This window comes from Euleptes europaea, chromosome 15 (genome assembly GCF_029931775.1).
Source record: "Euleptes europaea isolate rEulEur1 chromosome 15, rEulEur1.hap1, whole genome shotgun sequence".
Taxonomy (NCBI): domain Eukaryota; kingdom Metazoa; phylum Chordata; class Lepidosauria; order Squamata; family Sphaerodactylidae; genus Euleptes; species Euleptes europaea.
Window position 1 is genome coordinate 53419151 of NC_079326.1, and position 27584 is coordinate 53446734.

The window sequence follows — 27584 nt, forward strand, 5'->3', positions numbered from 1 at the left end:
AGATAAGCAGAAACCGTATTTTCCTCCTGGCGTCCAGCGGTTTAAGTGTTTCCAAAAATAGAATATTCAAGTAAAACCTGATTTCCTTTCACATAGGGTTGCTAACTCCCGGTGGGGAAATTCCTAGAGATTTGAGGATAGATCCTAGGGAAGACAGGGTTTGAGGAGGGGCAGGACATCAGAAGTACAATGCCACAGAATCCACCCTCCAAAGCATCCATTTTCTCCAGGGGAACTGATCTCTGTAGTGTAGAGTGAGCTCACATGCCAAAGTTGAAACAAATGATCATGGAGTGTCCTATATATTTAATGAGCTGAGGGCCAGTTTTATTACTATTATTATTATAAATTACTATTTATTATTATAAGGTTAGCAGGTCCCTCTTTGCCACCGGTGGGAGGTTTTTGGTGCGGAGCCTGAGGAGGGCGGGGTTTGGGGAGGGGAGGGACTTCAATGCCACAGAGTCCAATTGCCAAAGTGGCCATTTTCTCCAGAGGAACTGATCTCTATCGGCTGGAGATTAGTTGTAATAGCAGGAGATCTCCAGCTAGTACCTGGGGGTTGGCAACCCTAGCTCCGAAGGGAAAGGACAAAACGAAAATCGAATAACTAAACAAACTGCTGCAATGCATGCGTACCCTTAGGGTTGCCAGGTCCCTCTTCACCACCAGCAGGAGGTTTTTGGGGCGGAGCCTAAGAAGGGCAGGGCTTGGAGAAGGGAGGGGCTTTAATGCCATAGAGTCCAGTTGGCAAAGTGGCCATTTTCTCCAGGTGAACTGATCTCTATTGGCTGGAGATCAGTTGTAACAGCAGGAGATCGCCTGCCACCACCTGGAGGTTGGCGACCCTACGCACCCTGCATGGGTCATGATGCATTTGCCTGAGGATTTTCACGGGCAGTTTGGAGATATTGAAAAGTACAGCCACTTCTGCCAAAGAAGGAAACAAATGGTTTTTGTAGCTGTCAGTAAAAAGATATGATACACCCGTAGAGTTAATTACAGCCATTCTTAGATTTAATATTCATTAACAGCATCATGAAATGTGACTATTATGGCAGATGATTAAATCAAATGATATTTTAGTTATGTACGGCACTCAAAAATGCATGCTCAGTTGTACTGGCACTAGTGATGTGATCATTTAACTAACTCGAACAGTTAAGTGATTGAATGTTATCCCTGCCGTCCCCCTGTCCCCGGGCAATAGAACCTGACACTGAAATACGTTTGTTTAAAATGATCGCTTCCAAAGCGATTGCTAAACAGCCCTAATAAATCGAATTATATGGATGGCACAGCATTTAACCGGAGTTGTGATCAGATGATTTCTTTCTTATCATCGAGGACCATATGACTTGCTGGTTTGTCACTTTTATTTAGAGAAAAAGCGTGTTCAAGAAGTGGCAGCTAGTGCAGAATGTTGCCACTAGACTGCTGGCCGGGGCCAGCTATTGGGAGCAGGTGACCCCAATAAGATAGCAATGACACCGGCTGTCGATCCAGCATGGTGTAGTGGTTAAGAGCGGTGGTTTGGAGTGGCAGACTCATATCTGGAGAACCGGGTTCGATTCCCCACTCCTCCACGTGAGCGGCGGAGGCTAATCTGGTGAACTGGATTTGTTTCCCCACTCCTCCACACGAAGCCAGCTGGGTGACCTTGGGCTAGTCACACTCTCTCAGCCCCACCTACTTTACAGGGTGTCTGTTGTGGGGAGGGGAAGGGAAGGTGATTGTAAACCGGTTTGAGTCTCCCTTAATTGGTAGAGAAAGTCAGCAGCATATAAAAACCAACTCTTCTTCTTCTCCTTCTCCTTCGATCCACTCCTAAAGCCCAACTCAAGGTGTTGTTTTTGACCTTTCAAGTGCTCCATGGCTTGGGTCTGGGGTATCTGAAGGACCGTCTTCTCCCATACATTCTTGCCCAGGAATTAGGATCAGAGGGAGAGGCCCTGCTGACTGCCCCACCAATCAAAGGAGCTTGTTGATGGGGACACAAGCGAGGGCCTTTTCAGTGGCAGCCCCACAGTGGCAGCCCCGGTATCCATGGAAACCACTGGCTGAGTTTTTGATCTGCTTTGAAAAACCTGACCTAGGAATCCACGGGCAGGCTAGACTTTTATGGGATTCAAGCAGTGCACCCAATACTTTCATCATTGAAGAAGGACAAAAAACAGATGTTCTTTTCACAACTGCAAGGATAACTTGTGGAATTCACTGTGTGGGATGTGGTTATGGTCACTAGTGACTTAAAAAGGAGACTGGACAACTTAATGGAGAATACCCCCCTCAGTAGCAATTAGCTATGATCACTAAGTGGATTTTCCATGTTAGGAGGTAGTAAACCTCTAAGTAACAGTTACTGGGGGGTGGGGACAACAGGGGGGATAGTTTTGCCTCTGTGCACAGTTTATAGGCCTTCTGGTGGTTTCTGGTTAGGCACTGGGGGAAAGAGGTAGGGTTGCTAGGCATAGGGTCGTCAACCTCCAGGTAGTAGCTGGAGATCTGCTATTACAACTGACCTCCAGCCGACAGAAATCAGTTCACCAGGAGAAAATGGCCGCTTTAGCAATTGGACTCTATGGCATTGAAGTCCCTCCCCTCCCCACACCCTGCCCTCCTCAGGCTCCGCCCCAAAAACCTCCCACCATTGGTGAAGGGGGATCTGGCATTCCTATTAATGCAGCGACTGTGCTGCCACCAAGTTGTTCGACTCAGATGGCCATGAGGTGAGCAGATCCATGGCTTGGCTCATGAGTGATCCCAGCTGTTGAACGTGGTATGTTTGCCTGACGAACATGATTGCTTTGAAGCCTGTCACATCATCAGTGAAAGCCACATCCATACATAATTGGATCTGGTGTTATAACTGCACTATAACAATGAGTCGTAACTGGATTATCTTGTCCACACATGAAAACCCAGTTGCAAATGTGCGACAAAAGCTTAATATCCAATGGTGTGTTGAGGCAGCCTGGGAGACAGATCCCCCCCCCCAATCACATGGGTTGGTTGCCAGGGTGATGAAAAGATGAAATGAATTATTGTAATCTTGAATTCTGTTTACTGTTCATCCAGAGTGAAATTAGAATTGTATATTCATATAGCTTTATGTAGTTGTGCCATAAATAAAGTCTGGATTCCTTCCCCAGGAATTGCTGAGGAAAATGTTAACGTTTCATTCCAGAGGAGTCACTAGTAATCCTCCAATTGTTCTGTCTCTGAATGAGTTTATCTTGTAGAAGCCTCTTATGCTGGTCATTATCAGAAGAAAGAGAGGATAATAATTGTGTTCATTTTGTCTTAGGCCACAAGCAGGTATCTGGAGAGCGAGACCCATAATTTTCTAAACTAGAATATATTTTTTTACTAGTTGAATGGTGTTAATAGTTCCAGACAGGTAATTTATAATTACCTTGGGCATGCATGGAGAAAGCTGAGCATGGAATATGTCTGGTTTAAAAGTAATAAATACTTATGTGAAATGACGTTTATAGACATTTATTTAATTAAAATACTTTTAAAATCCTGTCTCGCCACCCAATTAGGGCCCTCAAAAGACCTTAAAATTTGTGTGCGTTGTGTTAAGTGCCGTCAAGTCGCTTCCGACCCATGGCGACCCTATGAATTAAAGTCCTCCAAAACGTCCTATCTTCGACAGCCTTGCTCAGGTCTTGCAAATTGAGGGCTGTGGCTTCCTTTATAGAGTCAATCCATCTCTTGTTGGGTCTTTCTCTTTTCCTGCTGCCCTCAACTTTTCCTAGCATGGTTGTCTTTTCCAGTGACTCTTGTCTTCTCATCATGTGACCAAAATATGATAGCCTCAGTTTAGTCATTTTAACTTCTAAATTTACTTTAACACAATGCATGAAATATTAAACCACAACTGAAACAGGAAGTTCACATTTAGATAGCTACACTACAAGTAAGTGGTGCTTCAGTTAAGTCTACTTACTGTGTGTTGCACCTGTTCTCTCAGGTGTGATGGACCATGTTAGAGGTAGGGTTGCCAAATCCATTTTAGTAAATTCCTGGAGATTTGGGGGTGGAGCATGGGGAGGGCGGAGTTTGAGTAGGGAAAGGAACTCAGCAGGGAAGTGATGCAATAGACTCCACCCTCCAAAGCTGCCATTTTCTGATCTCTGTAGACTGGAGATTACTATGTAATTCCATGAGATCTTTGGGCCCCACCTGAAGATTGGTAGCCCCAGTCCAGTTGAAATAAAGCAAAATATTCTGTCCACTACATAGAAGTTCTCTCTTTTATCTAATATGTGAACAAAAGCCATATATCAGTGGGAGTAAGGGTGGACTCTAATCTGGAGAACGGGGTTAGATTCCCTACTCTTCCACCTGAAGCCAGCTGGGTGATCTTGGGCCAGTCATGGTTCTCTCTGAACTCTCTCGGCCCTACCTACCTCGCAAGGTGTCTGTTGTGGGGAGAGGAAGGGAAGGTGATTGTAAGTCACTTTGAGACTCCTTAAAGGTAGAAAAAAGTGGGATAAAAAATCAACTCTTCCTCTTCTAATAAGCTATGAACTAGAAGAATGGTTATGTGTTCCTCCCAATGGCTTAGCAGAAATTGCTATTTCTGTAATCTACCTGTCCAACAGATCCCATCGAATAACTGGTTAGAAAAAGTGGGACTGATTTATCTTCAATGCTTGTTAATAATATGCTAAATTTGCAATTTTCAACATAGTTGAAAATGCTGCTTCAAACACCAGGTAGTTTGCACGGTGGCAGCTCAGTTTCTAATTGCCAAGTCCGCTGGAATTATTTCCCCCTCACAGTTATACCAACTTTCTCCTTCTGAAAAGTTTTGATCATGCCGTTACCCAGTGGGTGAACACCTGGAACCAGAATTCAGCAATCTTATTATTAATAATTCTTTAAACAAAATCTATGATACCGAAGGACTTGTTTTATCCACGCATTCACTAACCAGTAGAAGTAAGATCGTAATGAAATGCATTCAGGCACTTTAGAATTAAACACATTTGTTATGTGCTCTGTTTAATCACCAAGACACCGACTTTATGATCAGACAGAATTATGAACCCGGTGACTCTCCTACAGAGAAAAACTCGCTGTGAGTGGAACATACAATTATTTCTTAATTTTGAAGACTAGGTGATTCCCCCCCCCCAACATCTATCAACAGCAGCCCCCCTTGCTCAGACTTTTATTACCTTGCAAAGTGATCAGTGTGAGCGTGAGATAAAGTATGAACCAGGAAATTGCATCAGCATCTCACAAGGAGAGACATTCCTTCTCTGTCAGGGTAAAAGACCAGGAGATGAAAAGCACACTTGTACCATCTCATCACAGGGCTTCTCGGTTTTCTAGAAGATTGAACGCGCTTGTTGCATCAGGATCTGAAGGAATTTGAACAAGAAGTCATTAACGTTTCCTACCGGCCAATTAGATTTGTATGCCGTTCGATCATCCGCTAGACTTAAACATGTTACATCTATGCCTGCTGTTGGCAGCAGATTAAAACGAAGATAATAGGATGGAAGAAAATATATTACCATTTCCAGAGCGATTCCAAGTGCAGATAACGCAGCACATATATATCAATAATGCACCAATATTACAGTTTTCTACACGAGTATTCATTATCTAGGAGGTTTGGGGTAATTGAAATGTACCGCGAAGACAATAAACAGGATTTCTTCTGCACAGACATGATACCCTGAAAGGAAGGCCCAGGCTCAGGGGATGACAAATCGATCTATTTTTCCCCAAATTGCAGCTCTCTCTGTGCCTTAACACAAAGGAAGGCTCGAAGAATCATGTTTCTGAAGGACAATATGGACATTTTTGTGTCAGAATTGAGTTCTCTTGACTCTATGGCATGAAACCTCATTGAAGTCCATTCCATCCCCAAACCCCGCCCTCCTCAGGCTCCACCCCCAAGATCTCCACGTATTTCCCAACCCAGAGCTGGAAAGCCTATGTATGGCTTCTTCCAACTCTAAGGTTCAATGAGTCTATAATACCATACAGTCCACCCTCCAAAGCATCCATTTCCTTGAGAGGAAATGTAGTCTGAGGATCTGCACCAATTCCAGAATATCTCCAGGCAACCACCTGGAGGTTGACCATCATGTAAGCGATGTTTGGCTTTTCAGGAGCTCTGAAGTAATGTAGGCTTGGCCCAGAATAGGGTTTCCAACCTCCAGGTGGTGGCTGGAGAGCTCCCACTATTATACCTGATCTCCAGACAACAGAGATCAGTTCCCCTGGAGAAAATGACCGCTTTGGCAATTGGACTCTATGGCATTGAAGTCCCTCCCCTCCCCAAACCCCACCCTCCCCAGGCTCCACCCTAAAAACCTCCCACCGGTGGCGAAGAGGGACCTGGCAACCCTAGCCCAGACACTGCAAGCTAAAACCAATTTCATATTCTACATTGCATTGCTTAATTTAGTAACAGTGTGGTGGTCCGTCACATTAAACTATGGAACTCTATGTTGTTGAGGGAAGAGAAGGAACGATGAAGAAATTATGTGTAATCTTAGGCCCGCAATTCAATGACTGATGCCTCTGTCTTGCGGTCAGAGATCTGTGTCTTATTTCCGAGGGACGAACTCTGTCTGGCTCTATGACATTATGCTCAGATCCCGCTTCAGACAGGCAATAGCTGGGCAACAAAGAGAAACATTAAGAGGGCAGACAGTCGGGGTCTGGAAGAAATCGCAGCCAAGGGAAGCAATTTCCTCCCCTGGATGAATGGGAGAGCTGTTCTTCCCGCTCCTAACAGGAAATAAGCTTCGAGTTCGGCCTTGAGAGTGAATAGCTAGCACACATGGTAATACTTTAGAGGGAAAGAATTGATGGGCACAGTCGCAGGCCGGGTAAAGAAGGCTGGGGTTCGCCGAAGGGCAGCGCCAATAATGAGGAGACGCGCAGCGAAGTGGCAGGCGGAAAGAAGAGGCGACGAAATAACTCATCTACAGAGTACGATCGGTCAGATGATGGATAGGCGAGTACGCGGCTGAGATCACTGCCCTGATCCGCCTAAGTGGAGGCGATGGTCTCGACCGTTGAAGCTCTGACCTCAGTATCACCAAGGCTGCATCCCAGATAAATTGGGAAACCATTTTTGAAGTTTCATATCCTCCCAGCATGATGTAGTGGTTAAGAGTGGTGGTTTGGAGCGGTGGATTCTGATCTGGAGAACTGGGTTTGATTCCCCACTTCTCCATGTGAGCGGTGGAGGCTAATCCGGTGAACTGGATTTGTTTCCCCACTCCTCCACATGAAGCCAGCTGGGTGACCTTGGGCTAGTCACACACTCTCAGCCCCACCTACCTCACAGGGTGTCTGTTATGGAAAGGGGAAAGGAAGGTGATTGTAAGCTGGTTTGATTCTTCCTTAAGTGGTAGAGAAAGTCGACATATAAAAACCAACTCTTCTTCTTCTTCTTCTTCTTCTTCTTCTTCTTCTTCTTCTTCTTCTTCTTCTGTGGTTGGCTCTGCCTCCTGCAGAAGTCATTTTGTGTTTGTGAGCCCACCAACCCATGTCAAAATTCACAAGGTGCCCAATGTCCAGAAAAGGTTGGGGACCCGTCTTAGAAGGACAATCTTAAAGAGACACTTCTCTATGCATTCTGCAAGAAAAAGTTGCAACCAAGCCAAGGAGGAATTTTACCTCATAAAACTGGTATCCTGTACAGCAAGGGTGTAAAAATTGTTACGAGGACCGGATATGACATAAATGCCACTTGGTTAGGCCGGGCCATGCCTCAACAGCCCAGATCGAGTGGTGGGGAGGGGTGGCTGCCTCGGGTGGCTCGTGGGCTGGAATAAGAGCTCTCATGGGGCCAGTTCCAGGCCCTGGGCTTATGTTTGACACCCCTGCTGCACAGCCTTAGTGAACAATGGGTTTTGCATTGGGCTGTGTGAGTATACGCTTGCAGTAGGGTTACCAGGTCCCTCTTCGCCACTGGTGGGAGGTTTTTGGGGCAGAGCCTGAGGAGGGCAGAGTTTGGGGAGGGGAGGGACTTCAATGCCACAGAGTCCAATGGCCAAAGCGGCCATTTTCTCCAGGCGAACTGATCTCTATCGGCTGGAGATGAGTTGTAATAGCGGGAGATCTCCAGCTAGTACCTGGAGGTTGGCAACCCTAGCTTGCAGGCGTTCCCCTTCCGCAGCTGCCAAAGCCCCAACCATGGCTTTGAATTACGTCAATGGAATTATGCTAAAGCACTGACACTTCTTCCGCACTTTGGATAAAAGCACAGCAGAGCACAAAGCGCTAATGGAATGATCTTGTCTAACATGCAAATGAGAGGGGAAGGCATTGTAGAGTAAATTATGCATACTTTGAGCATATGTTCGGGGGAAAACATTTTCATTCAATAATCATTTCGGATTGTTCATTAGCTCGCCATTAACTCGCACCGTATGTAAACACGGACTGTGCTTTTCAAGCAGATAACTAGACAAGATAATTGAAGGAAAATATTAGCATCTTTGCATTCCCCCCTCCCACACCTCAACATTATCACAATAACCGCCTTCTAGCCAGCAGGTACTCGGAAAGAACATAAGAACACAAGAAAGGCCCTGCTGGATCAGACCGAGGCTCATCAAGTCCAGCAGTCTGTTCACACCGTGGCCCAACCAGGTGCTTCTAAGAAGCCCACAAGCAAGACGACTACAGCAGCATTAATCCTGCCTGAGTTCTGCTGCACCTAATATGTTAGCCATGCTCCTCTGACACTGGAGAGAATAGGACTGCATCATGACTAGTATCCATTGTAAAAACAAAACGACATACATACAGGGTGGGATCCAGAGAATGACCTGTAGAGTACTGTTCATGAGGTTGGGATTTCCTTCCTGTTTGCTTTCTGCTTTCTCCTGCTCTTGTGTGGGACACGGGGCCTTCAGAAATGGTATGGGGTATGCTGCCGGGGCTGTAGCTAGTCTGGATTCATCCAGAGTAGGGTTGCCAGGTCCCTCTTCGCCATCAGCGGGAGGTTTTTGGGGCGGAGCCTGAGGAGGGCGGGGTTTGGGGAGTCCAGTTGCCAAAGCAGCCATTTTCTCCAGGCGAACTGATCTCTATTGGCTGGAGATCAGTAGTAATAGCAGGAGATCTCCAGCCACCACCTGGAGGGTGGTAACCCTAATCTAGACCCTTGCCAGCATACACACCTAACCAACAGTTGTTTGGGTGCTTCTACATAAGACATTTTCCAGACATGTTTTTCAGTGTATCTGGTCCCCCTGGACAGGGTTGCCAACCTCCAGGTACTAGCTGGCCATCTCCTGCTATTACAACTGATCTACAGCCTATAAAGATTAGTTCACCCGGAGAAAATGGCCGCTTTTGGCAATTGGACTCTAGGGCATTGAAGTCCCTCCCCTCTCCAGACCCCGCCCTCCTCAGGCTCCATCCCTAAAACCTCCTGCCAGTGGCGAAGAGGGACCTGGCAATCCTACATCTAAGTGAACATGCTTTGGGTTGGGCCACACAAATAATACAAGACTCAATCTGCCCCATGTCTTTTTTCTTGTTTAAGTCTTGCCGAAATTATGTGAAACCTTTTCTTTAACTTTCACACATGCAATGTACACTGACACTACGTTTCAGCCTCCCCTTTGGTGAGGAAAGTCCTATGAGGAAAGGCTGAAGGAGCTGGGTATGTTTAGCCTGAAGAGGAGAAGACTGAGAGGGGATATGATGACCATCTTCAAGTACTTGAAGGGCTGTCATAGAGAGGAGGGTGCCAAGTTGTTTTCTGTTGCCCCAAAAGGTAGGACCAGGACCAACGGGCTGAAATTAAATCAAAAGAGTTTACGTCTAGACATTAGGAAGAATTTTCTAACAGCTAGAGCGGTTCCTCAGTGGAACAGGCTTCCTTGGGTGGTGGTAAGCTCTCCTTCCCTGGAGGCTTTTAAGCAGAGGCTAGATGGCCACCTGTAAGCAATGCTGATTCTATGACCTTAGGCAGATCACGAGAGGGAGGGCATCTTGTCCATCTTCTGGGTGTGGAATAGGTGTAACTGGGGGTGTGTGGGGGAGGTAGTTGTGAATTTCCTGCACTGGGCAGGGGGTTGGACTAGATGATCCTGGTGGTCCCTTCCAACTCTATGATTCTATTATTCCAATAGAGTTGTGAATCTCTCCATTGGTAATGCACACAATTCATCCTCCACTCTAAATCACAGACCCCCATGAGGATCCGAGTCCCTGCTGTGCCATCGACTCAAGTGTACATCTTTCACATCACATAGTTTCGTGTTGCAATGTATCAACGAAAACAATTTGCAAACCTGTTACCTGTCGGGCACGCCAACCTGCAGCAGCAAATACATAATTTTCACTCTGGGAATGGAAAATCGCAGCTCTCTGTGGCATGGTTAATAGATGTGGCTGAAAGTTCTGCATTCGAAAAGTAGCATTCCAGAATATTTCCTAGTTACATTCCACAAGAGTTGCAAAGAGCAATTGTTGGTGGATGGTTTCCATATATGCCAAGGAATCACACGTATTACTGATAGAAGAAGAAGAAGAGCTGGTTTTTATATGCCAACTTTCTCTACCCCTTAAGGAGGAATCAAACCTGCATACAATCAGCTTCCCTTCCTCTCCCCACAACAGACAACCTTGTGAGGTAGGTGTGGCTGAGACAGCTGTGACTAGCCCAAGGTCACTCAGCTGGCTTCATGTGTAGGAGTAAGGAAACAAATCCAGTTCACCAGATTAGCCTCCACCGTTAATGTGGAGGAGTGGGGATTCACACCCGGTTCTCCAGATCAGAGTCCACCACTCTTAACCATGACTAGTAGTCAAAATGAACACTTGTCATGATGCATACGTATTCTCTCCAGTCTCAGAGGAGCATGCCTATTACATTAGGTGCTAGGGAACACAGGCAGGATAATGCTTAGGATTGCCAGGTCCCTCTTTGCCACCGGTGGGAGGTTTTTGGGGTGGAGCCTGAGGAGGGTGGGGTTTGGGGAGAGGAGGGACTTTAATGCCATAGAGTCCAATTAATAAAGCAGCTATTTTCTCCAGGTGAACTGATCTCTAACAGCTGGAGATCAGTTGTAATAGCGGGATATCTCCAGCTAGTACCTGGAGATTGGCAACCCTACTACTTACTGATCTGAACATAGCTGCATTAATGAGCTCCAGGCCACAGTTGTATACAACCAGGCTCCTGTGTCTGCATTCACCTAGTGAAAGGAGCCATGTGGGAGGTTCTAATGGTGTCACCTTGCTTAGTCCTATTCACTCTGGCATCCAGTTGGCACTGCCATTATGCCAGGCATTCCCATTTTCATCTTCAATGGCAAATGAAACCTTCTTGCCTCTACCTCTTTTCATTACAGATTTTAACACATCGCACGTTAATGGGCACTCATGGCCATCTCAGAGCGCGTCCTCTTTGCATTTGCAAAATTGACATTTCTTGTGAGCCTTGATGGCATTTGTTAATTGCCTGCAGCCTCGGGAAAGGGCATTTCGGGCAAGGGTGCCAAGAGAGGGCAACACGTTGAGAGAATACAAAAGTAGAGCAATGGACAGAGAATCTTTAGCTCATCAGCAGGCAAATGGCCTCACTTGCAGATGCTAATTTTTGCAACCAATGTCTGTTTTGGTCATCTGAAATTGGAATCCAATACATCTGAAAATGTTAGCAAATCAGCTTTGTCAGGGTTTTAATTTTTGAATGAAAGAGGACGGCGGCATTCGTTCATGTATTGCAGGGTATTAGGGTTGCCAGCTCTGGGTTGGAAAATATCTGGAGATTTTGGGAGTGGAGCCTGAGGAGGGCGGGGTTTGGGGAGAGGAAGGACTTCAATGCCACAAAGTACACCTTCCAAAGCAGCCATTTCCCCCAGGGGAATTGATGTCTGTCTCCTGGAGATCAGTTGTAATAGCGGGAGATCTCCAGCCCCCACCTCTAGGTTGACAACCCTACAGGCTATCGTTTAGTAGGGTTGCCAGCTCTGGGTTGGGAAATACCTAGAGATTTTGGGGGTGGAGCCTGAGGAGGGTGGGGTTTGGGGAGGGGAGGGACTTCAATGGGATATAATGCCACGGAGTCTACCTTCCCACGCAGCCATTTTCTTTAGGTGAACTGATCTCTGTCACCTGGAGATGAGTTGTAATAGCAGGAGATCTCCAGCCACTGCCTGGAGGTTGGCAACCCTATCGTTTAGGTAGGCAGGCGTGTGGTGGATTTTGAGGTGGGTGCAAATTACAGCATAGCCATGAAGGTCAGTGGGTAATCTTGGACCAGCCACGCTCTCAGACCAAACCACCTCGCAAGGTTTTTGTGAAGATAAAATAAGGAAGCCATCTTTATCACCTTGAGCTCCTTCAAGTACACATGAACACATAAAGCTGCCTTATACTGAATCAGACCCTTGGTCCATCAGGGTTAGTATTGTCTAATCAGACTGGCTCCAGGGTCTCAGGTGGAGGTCTTTCACATCACCTACTACCTGAACTGTAGATGCCAAGGACTGAATCTGGGACCTTCTATATGCCAAGCACATTATCTACCACTGAGCCACAGCCCTTCCCCTAAGGGCAGGATAAAATATTATACCAACAGGGGAATGATCCAGCTAAAATTAATCCCATAATTCAGTGGAATTCAATGTGCGTTTAAATCTCTCTAAGCGAAATCAGTGGGACACAACTTTAGCTAGTGGGGGCTGTAGATGTTTTACTAAAAAAAAGAAAGGAAAACACACAATCAAATATGAGTTTGGGAAGATGCCTCAACAACACAGGAAAAAGAACAAGGAAGGGGAAAAAATGCAGACGAAGAATTTATAAATAAACCAAGGATATATTCTTTGAGTAGAACTGTAGATCACCCCCCCCCACTGCAAAAGACTGGCATTTTTTTCCTTAAAAGGGGGGGGTCGTTGCTGGTTTGGGGTAAGAAGGGATTTTGATGTATGTGCAGAGCGGGAGGGAGGAAAGATTCACCGTGAAGTTCCTAGGCTTGGTTTTGCCTTTCGTCGAGAAAAAACGGCAAAAAGCATGCAGCAGCACCCACGAAGTACAGCTTCTGCAGCTGCTTCCAATAGGGTTGCCAAGTCCTTCTTCGCCACCAGTGGGAGGTTTTGGGGGCAGAGCCTGAGGAGGGTGGGGTTTGGGGAGGGGAGGGACTTCAGTGCCATAGAGTCCAATTGCCAAAGTGGCCATTTTCTCCAGGGGAACTGATCTCTATCGGCTCGAGGTCAGTTGTTATAGCAGGAGATCTCCTGCCACCACCTGGAGGCTGGCAACCCTAGCTTCCAAGGAATACCCATATGGAGTCTAAAACACAGCGAGCAGAGAGTGCCTTATCCAAATGGCACTCTTGCTTCCTGAGTACATTTTAAAATAAAATAAAGGAGAAGTAAAGCCATTTTGCTTTAAGGAGCTTATACTGGGAAGACGACGAGGGGAGCGCGCTGAATATCAGTGGGGGGAACATTCAAAGCATATAGCAAAGCGAAAGGAAAAGGACTGAGTTGAGAGACAGAGCAGGAAATCCAAGCCGAGAGAGGGAAGAGCAGAGAGTATGACATGGGATGAAGGGAGAGATCAGATGAAACCAATACAAAGGATCCAGAGGGTTCAGACAGAATGGTTTAAGTGGAAAGCAAAAGATGATAGGGAAACAGCGGAACAGCGGAGATGAGTGGCAGGATCAAAGGCCTGTGTTTGCTGGATGATGTGGATGGCGGAGTTCTTAGAGAAGCACCAGGTTGAAGGTGGGAGAGAAGGAAACCGGAAAACAGGACTTTACGGAAACTTAAGCAAGAAACAGTGAAAGGTTGAACTAACGTTCCAAAACAGAAAGGCAAGGTTGGTTTTATTTCCAAGGTTAAAAAGGAAGAAAGGGGGAGGGACCAGACACAATCTAGCAATGTCTAAGCTTGCCAACTGCCTGGCGGGGGCGGGCAAAAGCCTGCTAATCCACCAGGCTGCCCGCCAACCCTCACTTGGTTTTCTCCAGGTGAACTGATCAGCTGTAATCCCAGAAGACCTTCAGCCACCACCTGGAGGTTGGCAAACATACTGCTATATTGGGATAGACCTGCTTCTACTTGGGACCAAGAGTTAGACGGATGGATGGCTCGCCACATTATAAGGCAACTGCAGAGGCGCGCATCCGGCGTTTCTTTTACTTCTTTTCTGCTCTCTGATGAAAAATGAAAATAAACTTCCAAAGAGAAAAGATAGGAAAGAAATCCTGTATCCAGTTTTCTAACGAGGGTATCTTATTATACCCTGCAATAAGTTGGGTTTCTTCCTGCCCAGACAGATGTGATTGGTGCATATAAATTGGTCTTGTTTGCCAGGGCTGTCCCAGTTCACGTAATCTACACACGGATTTGTGCAACAATAGATTTGTGTAGTACTCTTGCCCTCTGTCTCCTGGATATTCTACTAAGGCTTGAGGTGAAAAATTAAAACACATTAGTTAATTGACTGTATACTATGGGAAAGGGGGGATTTGGAAAAGGAAACACATGACGTCTGCTTGCATACATTATTTATTCTTTGTGCCTTTGAAGTCCTCACCAGCAGCAACTGGGAAGGGATCTGCCTCCCGCATTTTAATTTATTTAAGATGGGAGAGTGGTAAGTAACACACCCCAAAGCCATTCAAAAGTTGATCATACAGCTGAGATGATTGAATTTTGTTCACGGTCTGAAACGCTGCTCTTAAGAAAATGAGCAGAGCAGAACTGATAGAGAAGCAACTTGCTGAATAGCCCAGGCTAGCCCAATCTCATCAGGTCTCAGAAGCTAAGCAAGTTTGGCCCTGCTTACTATTCGGATGGGAGGCCACCAAGGAAGTCCAGGGTCGCTACGCAGAGGCGGGCAATGGCAAACCACCTCTGTACATCTCTTCACTCGAAAACTCTACGGGATCACTGTAAGTTAGTTATTAATAAGCTCAATCTTATCACTGAAATTGGATGGAACATCCAGTGGAAAAGATGATGAAGAAGAAAAGTTGGTTATTATACTCCAATTTCTCAACCTTTAAGGAGTCTCAAAGCAGCTTACAATCACCTTCCCCTCCCCACAGCAGACACTTTCCCCTCCCCACAGCAGATACAGTAGGTGGGCTGAGAAAGTTCTGAGAGAGCTGTGACTAGCCCAAGGTCACGCAGCTCGTTTCATGTGTAGGAGTGGGGTCACCAACCTGGTCCACCAGATTAGTGTCCGCCACTCGTGTGGAGGAGTGGGGAATCAAACCCTGTTCTCCAGATCAGAGTACACCACTCCAAACCACCACTCTTAACCACTACACCACGCTGTGCTTGGCACATTGATCACATTGGAACCTGGTGCTCAGGATGATGAAGAAGAAGAGTTGGTTTTTATATGCCGACTTTCTCTACCACTCAAGGGAGAATCAAACCGGTTTACAATCTCCTTCCCTTCCTCTCCCCACAACAGGCACCTTGCGAGGTAGGTGGGGTTGAGAGAGTTCGGAGAGAACTGGGACTGGCCCAAGGCCACCCAGCTGGCTTCATGTGGAGGAGTGGGGAAACCAACCCGGTTCTCCAGATCAGAGTCCGTCGCTCTTAACCACTACACCACACTGGCTCTTGGATAAAAATAACAGAGCGACTGGAAAAGCATGCAGAAAAGGACGAGCAGTGTGATCCTATATTGAGTTATAGCTTTCTAAGCCCATTGACTTGAAAGGGCTCAGATGTGTGTAACTCGGTTTAGGACTAATGACAGGCCTGCTGAGCAGAGAAAACACAATTAAAGAATTATTATAATGACTGAACAGTATAATTTAAGAAATTGCTATTTACCATCAACGCAGCGCAGTATGTATGAGAGGTAATCTACAAAATATGGTGTAATCTGAGAAAGGAATTTAGGGAAAGCAGCACATCAGTAGGTAGGGTTGCCAACCTCCAGGTAGTAGTTGGAGATCTCCTGCTATTACAACTGACCTCCAGCAGATGGAGATCAGTTCCCCTGGAGAAAATGGCCACTTTGGCCATTGGACTCTATGGCATTGAAGTCCATCCACACCCCAAACCCTGCCCTCCTCAGGCTCCGCCCCCAAAACCTTCCGCCGGTGGCAAAGAGTGACCTAGCAACCCTGTCAATAGGATTGTCCGCTGGAGGGAAACTGGTGTAAAATCATCCAAGATGGATAGGGGAGCTGCAGGAAATGGAGAAAAAGAACAGACAGTGCTGAAGAAAACAACACAGAGAATGAAAGCCAAGAAAGGTTCACTAGAAGAGAGCAGAGAGGCAGAATTAGTCATTTTACAGGCGATGAGATAATTGGAAGGAAGAACAAAAAATAATTAGAAAGTGAGCAATTAATGAAATCTATAATTGGACTGCCAGAACAAGCTGATCAAAAAGCAAACTTGAATTACCTGACAAGAGGGAAAATGTGAAACGGCTGAAGTGGAATCAATATGAATGTTAAACGTATCCAAAATGAACGTAGGAGGGGAAGGGGGCATCTTGAGTTCAAGGAGATAAGGCAGGATTTAAAAGTTGCAAAATAAATAAGGAGAAAGCATCCTGAGGAACGAGTGAAAAAAAGACGAGAAGGATGAGAGAAGAGACAACTGAAGCTAAATCAAGATGAATAGCGGGGGGAGGGGGGGAGAACAGCATGAAATTCAGTGAAGAAAATGTCCAAGTGGGCCAAGACAATGTTTGAGGAAATGACAAGAGGACGAAAGAGTAAAAGCTAGCTCTCCTATGGGAGACAGTGGTGTTAAACCAAAAGAAAGGTACTAGGGTTGCCAACCTCCAGGTACTAGCTGGAGATCTCCTGCTAATTCAACTAATCTCCAGCCGATAGAGATCAGTTCCCCTGGAGAAAATGGCTGCTTTGGCAACTGGACTCTATGGCTCCTCTCCCTAAATCCCACACTTCTCAGGCTCCACCCCAAAAACCTCCAGCTGGTGGCAAAGAGGGACCTGGCAACCCTAAAAGGGTCCAGATACCTGAGTACTACATAAGAAAAGTATGCTGTCCTTTGCCATAAGAAGGGAGTGCCCTTTTATTGATTTATTTAGAATATTTCTATGCTCCCTCTTCAGAGTCCTGCTCAAGGTGGTTTACAATTAAAAACCACAATATTACAACACAAGCAATTGGACATAAGCCTCTGACAATGATGCTGATATATATTAGTATACATCTTCCCTGGTTTCATAAATCAGTGACAGCATTGATATTCAAACAGGAGCATTTAAATGATGGATTTGCACGGGCTAATAATGAAGATGAAAAGTGCAGAATTTAGTAGCCAATTAATATACCACTTACCATTAATTAGAATTCTTGATGATGTTCAACTAGACAGAAACTTTTTTTTAGATTTAGCTCTTTTGTGCTTCATTAGCTACGTAGGAAGCAAATAAGAGAGAAGGCCTCTTATAAATCGATTTTTCATATGAAAAGACCCAACTAAACTCATCAAAGTCCACATAATGGCTTGAATAAAAGGGGGCGGGGTAGATCTGGTTTTATTTTAATTGCCTACAAAGACAATTCCCCAGGGAAGAAAGTTTAGTGATAACACTTCATAAAGTTAAAGAACTTCTAGCGGAGGTCCTGGCACCATCAGGGTAATTGTTCCTCCTACACTCTCGGCTCCAATTTTCCACTCCCTCTGATCTGCTGATCTTCTCGAATAGATTGCATAATCTCTAAAATCCAGAGCTCTGATGCAAAGGATTCCTTGACAGTAACAAAAGGCTCTGTCCCACTGGCTGGTTGCTCACATGGAAATGTAGAATCATAGAGTTGGAAAGGACCACCAGGGTCATCTAGTCCAACCCCCCTGCACAATGCAAGAAATTCACAACTCACTCCCTCCTACTCCCCCAGTGAGCTCTACTCCATGCTCAGAAGATGGGGGGGAAACCCTCCAGGATCCCTGGCCAATCTGACCTGGAGGAAAATTTCTTCCTGACCCCAAAGTGGTGGTCGGCACTACCCTGGGCATACAGAAAAAGGCCACGAGAGCCAAACGCTGATGCAAACCTTCCTGCCCTCCCTCTTGAGATCTGCCTAAATTCACAGAATCAGCATTGCTGACAGAAGGCCATCCAAAGAAGGAGAGCCCACCACCTGCCGAAACACTGTTGCGTTCAACAATGCTACTCACAAGGAATAAAATTAATAAAAAGAACATGAATGAAAACCAGCCGCATCCCCCGAACCCGCCAACTAGGGTTGACAGCTTCAGGTTGGGAAATATCTGGAAAATTTGGGAGTGGAGCCTGAGAAGGGTGGGGTATGGGGAGGGGAGGGACTTCAACGGGATATAAAGCCATAGAGTCCACCTTCCAAAGTGGCCATTTTCTCCAGGGGAACTGTTCTCTGTAGCCTGGAGATCAGTTGTAATAGTGGGAGATCTCCAGCCACCACCTGGAGATTGGCAACCCTATTGCCAGCCCAGATAGCAATAGTAAAAGCTAGGCTCTGCGTTTCAAGGGTGAGAGGGGAGTGACTGTTCAAGCCCACCAAAGTCAGCCACGTTCAAAACAGAAACTAAATGCCAAACAACCAAACAATGTCAATAGAATATCTGAAAGAAACAGAAGAGAGAGAGAGAGAAACAGATACAACTAAACTAAAATATTAAGTATTAAAACAAAACTCCTCAGAGCAGCAACTACACACGGCTGGAATGCCACCCAGCCCCACCGGAAGTCTCTCCCAGAGATTTTTAGATTTCATGTGGAAGTTTCAGACCTCCTCCAGATATAGGTTTGCCAACCTCCCAGTGGCAGCTGGAGATCTCCTACTATTACAACTGATCTCCAGCTGATAGGGATCAGTTCCCCTGGAGAAAATGGCCGCTTTGGCAATTGGACTCTATGGCGCTGAAATCTCTCCCCTCCCCAAACCCTGCCCTCCTCAGGCTCCACCCCAAAAGCCTCCCACCGGTGGCAAAGAAGGACCTGGCAACCCTATCCAGATATGCCAGCAATTTTCAGCATTGAATCTGGACATCCAAATGTTCGTCTTCTTCTTGAGCGAAAAAAACCCGTCAGGAACTTTGGTGCCATATAAGTCCTCAGATATTACCACCTGTCACTATCAATGCCTGCTGGACTGGGAAGAGTCAAAGTAAGGCGAATAGTAGATGTCAATTATAAGGAGAAATGAAAAACGGCTAATAAAGATGAACAGCTAATTAAGGCGAAAGTCAAAACACAGTTTCACTTGAGGCTGCAGAGGCTTCCTGGTTTCCCATAGAGATGAGGACTCTATAAGGGAGGAACCGTCGCTGTCCTTCATGTGTGAAAAGACCCTCATTCATTTCCGTCCATTGCATTCTCCTGTGAAAGTTTTTGAACAGGTTTAAAATTTGACCACAGCTTTCCATGCTAAGAAGGAGATGGAGCCAAGGCCAGTCTCTAAGTATAAGTTCAAATTTGAAATACAATTAGGCGCTTGAAAGATGGCACGGAAAGATTTTGATTGCAAAGTTTCAGTTTTGGAGGAAATTGTAGGAAACAGGGTTGCCAACCTCCAGGCACTACCTGGAGATCTCCTTCTATTACAACTGATTTCCAGTCGATAGAGATCAGTTCACCTGGAGAAAATGGCCACTTTGGCAATTGGATTCTAATGCTGTAGAGTGCCTCCCCTTCCCAAACCCCACCCTCCTCAGGCCTTACCCCCAAAACCTCCAGCCGGTAGCAAAGAAGGACCTGGCAACCCTAGTAGGAAACCAAATTGGAGCTCCGTAAAGCAGAAAAGATCTAATTTTTGTCTTATAGACTTCCAGAGCTAATGGAATAGATTGGCCTCCTGAATGAATGAATTGGCAGATTTTTAAATACCCCAATTGTGTGGAAAGGCAAAGAGAGAAACTTTTCCCCTTTTTTTATTCAGTTGTGATTTATATTCTTTTATAAGATCTCCTTTGATTTCTCCATTGATTTCACACTTTCCTGTATGTTCTCACAACTATCATTTAATCTGTCTGCTGTCTGGCAAAGATAAGGCTGTTACTCTCTCTGTAGTTTATTACTTAGAGGCCACTTTGAAAATAAGCCGGACGTTATATCAAGTTATGTAAGTAAGTAAATATTTTTATTTGTAGATAGCCAAAGGCCATTACAAGGTAAATTAAACTATAAAACAAGAAAATTATACAATAAAGATAAAAGATAAAATACAAAATTCCATATAGAAAGAGCAAGAGTCCAGTAGCACCTTAAAGACTAACAAAAATATTTTCTGGCAGGGTATGAGCTTTCGTGAGCCACAGCTCACTTCTTCAGATACCCACTGTGAATTAAAATTCCATATAAATTATGATAAAATACAATATAATTAAAATATATCTTAGCTAGCCATTTAGTTACTTTCTTTGGCACCAATTTGGCTCTTAACTTTCTAGGTGTTAGAGCAAAAAGTGACAGCCTATAAGTGATAAATGAGTCAGTATCTGACAATAAAAATACTGCTTTATTGGAATCAGGAAAGGAGTTTAACCCAGTTAATATGGTATGAAGGAATTTCCCCCAAGGTATTGCATAAAGGCCCTGACCTGGATGGCCTAGGTTAGGCTGATCTTGTCAGATCAGCTTGGCCATAAACACGAGAATTAGTGCAGCATTACCACCCTTCAATGGCTCTTGAAGGAGAACCAGCGTGGTGTAGTGGTTAAGACCTGTGGTTTGGAACGGTGGACTCTGATCTGGAGAACTGGGTTTGATTCCCCACTCCTCCACACGAGCGGCAGAGGCTAATCTGGTGAATTGGGTTGGTTTCCCCATCCTGCACGTGAAGCCAGCTGGGTGACCTTGGGCTAGTCACAGCTCTGTTAGAGCTCTCTCAGCCCCACCTACCTCACAGGGTGCCTGTTGTGGGGAGGGGAAGGGAAGGTGATTGTAAACTGGTTGGATTCTCCTTAAAAGGTAGAGAAAGCTGGTATATAAAAACCACTTCTTCTTCCTCTTCCTCTTCTTCTTCTTCGTTTGTCAACTACCTTACATGATATTCTGGCTGGAAAGGGTGTAAAACAAATGCAACCAGAAAAGAGAAGCTACACATTGTGCCCCTTAAAATGTTGCCAACTCCAGGATGTGGCTGGAGATCTCCCGTTATTACAACTGATCTCCAGGCAACAGAGATCAGTTCCCCTGGAGAAAATGGCCAGTTTCAAAAATGGACTCTATGGCATTATACCTCATTGAAGTCCCTCCCCTCCCCAAACTCCACCATCCTCAGGCTCCACCCCAAAATCTCCAGGTATTTCCTCACCCAGAACTGGCAACCGTAACAACCCACCGACTTTAGGAGGCTTAGAGAAAGTAGCTGTGTTTTCTCCAGAGTCTCCAATTTCTGTCCTGAGTGGCTTATAATGTAGGTAGTTTAACCCCCTCAAAAAAAAACCTTTGGGAGATCAAAGAGGCTAAATACGTTTTTGTGGAGGAAGAATTAAAAAGGTGGAAAAGTTTGCAATCCTCTGTATTCTAGAGATGTAAACCCTGTTGAATACAGAGAGATTTATTTCCAAGCAAATGGCTGTAAGAAGCTTAATTCTGTTCCCTTTCTTTGTGTTGTAGGAGATTATTCAGTTGTCCTTCAAGTACTTCTTTCTTATTAACTTTCCTCCCTTGTTGCCTGGATGGGAAAAGTTTCATCAGCTTTGACCAAGTATCCTGTTCTCCCCCGAATAAGGGATTATGAAGGCCTCCTCCACATCTACACTCCCTTCCACTAGCAGCTCAGGCAAAAGCCAGCTCTGGAAGCTAGATTAGTTCTAATAAAACATATAAGCCTCCTTCCTGTGTATATAATTACATTCTGTTCCCCCGGTGCACCGGACATGTTGATGCATCGGAGAAAGCAAGGATTTTATCTGCGGCATAACTGAAGCCAGTCAAACCGGTTTGTCTCCCGATCACAGATGGAGCCTCATTGACGAACGAGAAGGAACGCTCGAGATAACGTTCACTCTTGGAGAATACAATTCTCATCATCTTGAATATAGTTTCACCTGTGGCAAGTCCTTGCAATGAGATCAGACCTAACCGTTATTCTCGGGAAACCTATCTAGGCATCTTTCCTCGGCACAGATGAGCAAACCAACCTTTTCATATACAGGCATACCTCAGTTTATTGCGCCTGGCTTTATTGCGCTTTGCAGATGCTGTGTTTTTTTAAAAATAATTTTTTATTGATTTTATATAATAATAAACATACACAAAAATATAACAATAATAATAAAAACAAAACAGAGAAGAAGAAAAAGAAAACATAAAATATATAACAAAACATATAGAGCGCACTATTGCGATCTAAACTAATACATTAATATTTGCTATCTATTCTTTTTTTTAAAAAAGAAAGGCCTATAGTGCCCCATACCCTACCACCCACCTATGTTCCCTTCACCATTGGACTTCCGGCGAAGTGTTATGACAGTAAATTAAAAAAACCCTGTTATTATATTCGTTGATTAAAAATCACATTAGACTATAATTCGTTAATATACCTTTAAAGTCTGTTTTTGCCAATTTATCCCAATATATGACTCCTGACTCCTGACAGTAGGGCAGATAAATCAATTGCTTTCCCTCTGTTCCTTAAGCACCCTGTTCTGAACACCCCCTGTTCTTTTCTTAACCTTGGTTGACATTGCCATGTTAAATTATTAACTTGAACACCACTAAGAAGAAAAATAATTAGATCGACGCCCTGCTCAACACAGGAAAAAAACAAAGGAGTCTGACCCGCAGACATTTTGCTGGCCCTTCAGCCTGTTTACAATTAAAAATATGGCGGCTGATGAAAATTAGACCAGCCAGGGACAGAAAGTCACTGGAAAGCTTCCCATTGGCTTGACATTTGGTTCTTCTGTGTCTCCCCGTGTGTGTTTCCTTACTTTGTTAGGTTGATACTTCCTTTGATACTTCCAAGATCTTTTCACAAAATTTATAGGGCTTCCTCTGTTTCTAGGGTTGCCAACCTCCAGCTAGTAGCTGGAGATCTACTATTAAAACTGATCTCCAACCGATAAAGATCAGTTCCCCTGGAGAAAATGGCCGCTTTGGCAATTGGACTCTATGGCATTGAAGTCCCTCCCCTCCCCAAACCCCGCCCTCCTCAGGATCCATTCCAAAAACCTCCTGCCGATGGCGAAGAGGGACTGGCAACCCTATCTGTTTCTTTATCCCAGACCAATGCTGGTTGATTTCCTGGGATCGACAGACTGAGCAGGGGTGCAGCCTTCCAATACACGTGGTGGAACTTGGGTTGCCAACCTCCAGCTTCCTGCTTTCTCAGAGCTCTTTGTGAGCAGAAGGAAATCTTTTTAAAACCGAGGCTTGGATTTCTTCCCCCACCTTCCTTTAAGATCACTCTCCCTTTCTTTTTTTCTTTTTCTCCCTTTCTTTTTTTCTTTTTGGTTCTTAAAATGCTTTTTTTATGCAGCAATTGCGTTTGGGGGGGATTTTCTCTCACAGTAAGCACTACAAGTAAGCCAAATACAAAGCAGCATTTAAAGGGGTGGGGACTTGATTGGAGCTTGGAGACTGCTGGTGCAGAGATTCTCAACAGGAAAATGTGGCTCCAGCAAGCAACAAACCTCAAGTAAAACTCCCATGCATAAATGACCTCTGAATACCTTAAAGGTACCTCCCTGATCAAAGTTCTACAAGCATATTTTGCATGATTTCCATGCTGCACTGCAGGGTAAATTGAGGGACATTATAAGCCCTGGACTTTTCCCTTACACATCCTTTATGATTCATTTAAACTTTGCATTGCCAGATGATAAAAAAAATTGGCAGAAATTTAACATCAAGTGATTCAAGGATGCTATTAAGAATTTGCAAAGTTTAAGCAAATTAGAGTCCAGAAGTGTATTAGGTGGCTCTCCTTCATGGTTTTAATACTTGCAACCAAAGAGCTTTATCTTTGGTAACTTTAGCAGGGAAAGATTAAGAGCAATGGAGACAACTTTGAAATTGCTTACGCCGAATTTTGAATACCTGAAGGGAATTTTTTCTAAACTTTATCAGATGTTCCTTTGCAATTAGGTAGCTGTAAAAAGCAAATGGAGTACAATGTTAAATAAGGACAGCATGTTTTCCCTGACAGAACTTGAAAATACTTTCATAAACGATTGTACTCCTGGTATCTGACTCAAATCCCCCCAAATTATAATACTTATGATTCACGGTGAAAATCACATTTGCAGTTTTGATAATAATAACTTTGTTGTCAAAGAGAAGAAGCTGCTGACGGATGTCTGAAATGCAGGTGCCGAGTCTTGGTGTTGGTCTTGTTATCTTCTATCTGGGAATGGCCAGTTAAATATTGGAGCAAGCCAAAATGATTAGGAAGAAGAAGAGTTGGTTTGTACCCCAATTTTCACTTCCTTTAAGGAGTCTCAAACTGGCTTACAATCACCTTCCCTTCCTCTCCCCACAACAGACACCTTGTGGTGTAGGTGGGGCTAAGAGAGCTCCAAGAGAGCTGTGACTAGCCCAAGGTCACCCAACTGGCTTCATGTGTAGGAGTGGGGAAACCAACCTGGTTCCCCAGATTAGAGTCCATCGCTCATGTGGAGAAATAGGGGAATCAAACCCAGTTCTCCAGATCAGAGTCCACTGCTCCAAACCACTACTCTTAACCACTACACCACGCTGGCTCGCTTAAACTCAAGCCAGTGTGGTGTAGTGGTTACAGTATCAGACTAGGATCTGGGAGATCCAGGATAGAATCTCCATTCTGTCATGGAAGCTTGGTGGGTGACTTTGTCCCCATCATATACTACCTCACAAGGTTTTTGTAAAGATAAAATGGAGGAGAGGGGACTGATGTAAGCTGTAACCCATCAGAAGGGTTGCCAGCTCTGTGTTGGGAAATATCTGGAGATTCTGGGGGTGGAGACTGAGGAGAGTGGGGTTGAAAGAGGGGAGGGACTTCAACACCACAGAGTCCAATTGCTGGGGGATTTTAGTTGGAGGGTATATCCCTCCAGACAGGACTGGGTGAGCCACATCTTTTAATGATCCTTCTGCTTCCAGAGTAGATGAATAGTTTGGTCAGACCAAGTGGGCTCCAATTACACAACCCCTGCCTCAAACTATGGGGCCCTAACAAAACCAGCAAAAAAAAAACACATACAAAATGGGAGAAAGCACAGAGCTGTGCATGTGAGCAAAGGCGAATAGCTGAACCTGAAAAAGCCGAATATTTATTTGGCTTTTTCGGAAATCGCCTATTCGGCTTCGGGCAGATCTCCAGGTTTTGGTGTTCGGTAAAACCGAAATCCAAATATTGCTGAAACTGCTAATATCAGGTTTATTTTCGGTTCGGATTTATTGGTATGCACAACCCTACAAGTGACTACTGCAGAGAGATGCCCTATGACTTCAGTCCTATGTCTTCCCAAGGCAACTAATCCAGTTAAGCGGCAGCCCTAAAACTTCTCACTGCTCAGAAGACGAGGGCAAGCTGGCCCAGGGCTTTAGCTTTGCAAATCCACTGAAAGCAAGCAAAGGCAAAGGCATGCTTTTTGGAAGGGAGGTTAATTTGCTTGTGGCCTGCAATTAAAAAATAATAATTCTGCTGCTGCTTCAAAGAAACACGTTTTGTTGGCCTTCACCAAAAGAGAGGAGGGAAATTAGTTGGGATTTTTTTTTAGATTAATTGAATTGCTTGCACAGCTGCAAAAAGCCAACAAACATACAAACCTTCCTTTTGGTTAAGAGTGAAGATTTACAGCCACAGTCAAAAGAGTCAGTTACATTGGAATCGTTTGGCTTAAGGCAAGGACTTAGGAAACTTCATCCTTCATTTTGTGTATTTTTTAAAGTAAAATATCTAGTCATACTCTTCAAATCCTATGGTTCAACCTGCCAGAAAAAAAATTATCAGAGAGGTCAGTTGCCTCAGCTAACAAAGGCAGTCCCGAAAGAAGAAATGATCTGATTTAAACCCAGCAAGCAGCTTGGTGACCCTTCTATGAACCCAGCTCATTAGTCACAGACCCATTCACCCAATAATAATATTTTGTTCCTGAACTGTTAATCGGAGGAGTCTGACCATGCTGTGAGGGTCTGAGCCTCATTTCATCTGAGCCTTGATTCTTGATGTAAACATGATCATTCTTTTTCATAGAATCATAGGATTGGCAGGGACAACCAGGGTCATCTAGTCCAACCCCCTGTACAATGCAGGAAATTCACAACTACCCCCACACACACACCCAGTGACCCCTGCTCCTTGCCCAGAAGATGGCCAAGATGCCTCCCTCTCATGATCTGCCTAAGATAACAGAATCAGCATTGCTGACAGATGGCCATCTAGCTTCTGCTTAAAAATCTCCAGGGAAGGAGTGCTTATAGAGTTGCCAGGTCTCTCTTTGCCACCGGTGGGAGATTTTTTGGGCACAGCCTGAGAAGGGTGGGGTTTGGGGAGGGGAGGGACTTCAATGCCATAGAGTTCAATTGCTAAAGCGGCCATTTTCCCCCAGGTGATCTGATCTCTATCGGCTGGAGATCAGTTGAATTAGCAGGAGATCTCCTGCTACTACCTGGCAGTTGGCAACCCTAAGCACTTACCCTAAGCACTCCCAAGGAAGCCTGATCCACTGAGGAACCGCTCTAACTCAACACCAGGGTTAGAAAAGGCAGCCATAGCAATTGGATGTAAGCAGGGAAGATTATCGGAAACCGAACAAATGTTTTATTTAAAAAGAGGGAGACAGCAGTACAGAGAAATTCCTATTATGAGAGAAACCGAGAAAGAAAGTAAATTACTATCATCTTTTAAATTCAGTCCACTTATTGTTTTGACCTCAAAGGCCCTGACAATATTGGGTGAAAGATATAGATAGTAATATAATATTGTGTGTGTACCGTCAAATCACAGCTGACTTCTGACAACCCCACCAAGGAGCTTTCATGGCAAGTGAGAAGCAGAGGTGGTCTGCTATTGCCTTCTTCTGCAGGGTCTTCCTTGGAGGTCTCCCTTCCAAGTACGGATCCTGCTTAGCTTCTGAGATCTCACAAGATGGCCATCTGTCAGCAATGCTGATTCTATGACCTTAGGCAGATCATGAGAGGGAGGGCATCTTGGCCATCTTCTGGGCATGGAGTAGGGGGTCACTGGGTGTGTGTGGGGGGAAGGTAGTTGTGAATTTCCTGCAGCTTGCAGGGGGTTGGACTAGATGACCCTGGTGGTCCCTTCCAACTCTATGATTCTATGATTCTGCTCTATGATCGGGCTATACCCCAAATATAATATTACATCCTATAAAAAGATATCAAGGAATGTTATAAGATTTAGGGTGCTGGAACACTGCCCAAACACTTTATATTTTTACACACAGGCAGCTTTTGAACACACTTGGATTTTATCCCCCCCACCCCATCACTGGGATGCAGAGTAATGAGATCTGCTAGCATCAAAATAAGGCCATAAGGAACACATTAAAGCAATGTTCCTATAAGATTACTCAGTGAACGAGTCACTGGAAATTGTGGAATGGGTGGACATAATTCAGCCGCCCTTACAGAGTGGCCAGTGAAATTTTCCCCACAGCTCTGGAAGTGTGAGCTCAGAGGGCGTA